The 2,972-nt window shown below is 51.1% G+C and overlaps 1 protein-coding gene across 3 annotated transcripts in view; it reads right to left on the reverse strand.

The window, feature by feature from the left end:
- Positions 1 to 2,972, reverse strand: part of RNF4 (ring finger protein 4) — a 32,594-nt gene that overhangs the window by 28,490 nt on the left and 1,132 nt on the right. The gene's annotated exons all lie outside the window — the stretch shown is intronic.

The raw sequence follows: 2,972 nt of genomic DNA on the forward strand, positions 1-2,972 counted from the left end.
AACCTACAACCAAGATTACTTTATCCAGCAAAGCTATCATTCAGAATTGAAGGTCAGATAAAGAGCTTCACAGATAAGAAAAAGCTAAAGGAGTTCATCACCACCAAACCAGTATTAGATGAAATGCTGAAAGGTATCCTTTAAGAAGAGGAAGAGGAAGAAAAAGGTAAAGATACAAATTATGAACAACAAATATGCATCTATCAACAAGTGAATCTGAAAATCAAGGGAATAAATAATCTGATGAACAGAATAAACTGGTGATTATAATAGAATCAGGGGCATAGAAAGGGAGTGGACTGGCTATTCTCGAGGGGGAAAGGGTGTCAGGGGTGTGGGAAGAGACTGGACAAAAATCGTACACTTATGGATGAGGACGGGGGGGCGTGAGGGCAGAGGGTAGGTTGGAAATCGGGTGGAAGAGAGCTATGGGGGGAAAAAGAGGAACAACTGTAATAATCTGAACAATAAAGATTTAATTTAAAAGAAATGCAAGACATAAGTTTTTTATCATTTGAATTCAGTAAGCTTCAAGGTCCCAAGTTCTCAGCAGTTCTGGAAAACCACACCTGAGGCTGGCAAGAGGAAGGAGGGAGGGAGGGAGGGGGAAGGAAGGAAGGAAGGAAGGAAGGTAGGTAGGTAGGTGACAGCCATGGGCTGGGGGTTATGTTTGGTGACTACGGAGCTGGGTCTTGGAAGGATAAAACAAGTCCTAGAGATGAATGGTGGTGAGGGTTTCACAACAACGTGAATGTACTTAATGCCACTGAACACCTAAAAGTGCTTCAACTGGTCTGCTTCATGTTGTGTATATTTTTACCAAAACAAAACTAAAAATAACTTCACCTAATATTCCTTTTCTAGGCATTTTAAATAGGTTTAGTCAAGGATTCAGAAATGCTCTGCAGTGGGCACAGCCCTGGAAACATCTGGAAGGTGTTGCGTGGAGTGGGATCGTCAGCCTCCCGTGTCCCTGAGAGCCCAGGACTCACGCACAGACACAGCCCCAGCAACCGGGCTCCTCTTCTCAAAGCAGCCGCCCGTACAAGTGTCCCTACAGCTTCCCAGGCAGGACTACGGAGAACCCCCTCCCATGCCAGGCTGACCCTCTGGTCAACGAACCCTGCAGCCCCGTCTGACGCAGTTGTAGCAGTGACTGGTTTGGAGGCTCTTCAACAAGTGGGAGCGATGTTAAAAGCTGGCAGGTGAGAAGCAGACCACCTGGTCCCACAAATACTTCTCTGTAGAAGGGTTTCTCTGGGTCACCACAGAAGCCAAGCGGGGTGGCTTCTCCACCTCTCTGACCCCAACTTTTCGTGTTCTTTCAGCCATGGTGGCCTGGGATCTGGGGGGCTGGTGACACAAATAAGGCAATTCCTGGGGGCCATGTGCAAGGGTGATATCATGGAACCTAAGAGGCCAGTGGGGCAAATCACCCTCAGGTACTGAGCCACTACCTCCCCCTTTCCTGGGTCAAGACCACTTTCACCATAAAACTCCAAGAAGGGAGGCAGGCGTACCGGGCCTGTATGGATGGCATCCGAGTCCCGGCCTGTGAGATGAGAAAGCCAGCCGGGAAATTTGCTGCTTTCTACTGAATCCTGGACCTGGATGGGTGGTGTGTGTGGAAGGAATCTCGGCCCAGGCCCTGGAGGTGGGTGGAGTGGGGGCGAAGGCTGGTCACAGGCTCACAAATTAGATTCAGGTGAGCAGCGCAGGGGAACCCCTCATTTGCATCCGGTGGCAGGGCTGGTCTCTTCCTCTCTCCCCAGGCAGGCGCAGTGGGCTGGCTAACCAACAGATGCAAGCTCTGTAGGGCTGGCCAAGCCCAGGCCAGAGGCACTAATCTTGGCGGTGGGATCCCACATCTGGGCCAGTAAGCAACAGCAGATGAAGGCATAGATGCGAGTCACATCTCAATCATGTTCTATAGGAGACACCTTATCCTCCAGATTCCTAACTTGGGGACCGTGCAAGATGCAGACAATGGAACAACGAAGGACACACCAAACCGTTTTCATCCAGCACACGAGCCAATCATCGGTGCACGAGATGGACTTGCTAACAGAAGAGCCAGTGAGGAACTGCCCTGGTCCAGCTCCTCTTCTCTCTCGCTGGCCTCAGGCCGCTAGTCTTGCCCCGCTCTCTGCCATGCTTAGCACAGTGACTTTTCTGACAAACAACCCTGTTACTTCCTGCAGACAACTCAGTTTAGAGGCTTCCCATTTGGCCGGAAGGTAAATTCTGAATTCCTCAACAGGTGAGCACACAAAGATCTCCTGTGACTCCTCTACCCCCGCCCCAGTCCCAGCTCTAGAACAGTCTAGTCCAGCGGTTCTCAACCTGTGGGTCGCGACCCCTTTGGGGGTCAAACGACCCTTTCACAGGGGTCGCCGAAGACCATCTTGCATATGAGATATTTACATTATGATTCACAACAGTATCGACATTACAGTTATGAAGTAGCAACGAAAATAATTTTACGGTTGGGTCACAACATGAGGAACTGTACTTAAAGGGCCAGAAGGTTGAGAACCGCTGGGTCTGTATTGCAATCTCAGGCAGTTCCTCTCCTCCCCTCCACCCTCGCTGCTCGGCGCCAGGGCCGTGCCAGGCTTCTCATGTTCACTGCTACACCCCGAGCAGAAGGCGCGGCGCACGGCAGACCCCAACCACGCGCTGACTTGGAATATTAAGGAATGCGATCCCTGAAGGGCGAAAAGAAATCTTCCAACCAGAGCTGGGAGCTCAAGTCCAGGCCACGTAAAAAGATGGCGATGCATCTTCCCATTGAAGTGTTCCCGCCTCACATGAAACCCATAGATAAACGGGAGCCCATGCGTCCCCGCATCCATTTAACTAAAAGACAAGAAGAAGGAAAGTGAGAACATGCCCCTCACTGTCCGCCTTTCAGCACCAGCCGGCCCCACACATCTGCGTCCGGGCCGCGAAGGCCTGGTCCTGCCGGCAGG

This window comes from Myotis davidii, unplaced genomic scaffold (assembly GCF_000327345.1).
Source record: "Myotis davidii unplaced genomic scaffold, ASM32734v1 scaffold937, whole genome shotgun sequence".
In the NCBI taxonomy this organism is placed as follows: Eukaryota; Metazoa; Chordata; class Mammalia; order Chiroptera; family Vespertilionidae; genus Myotis; species Myotis davidii.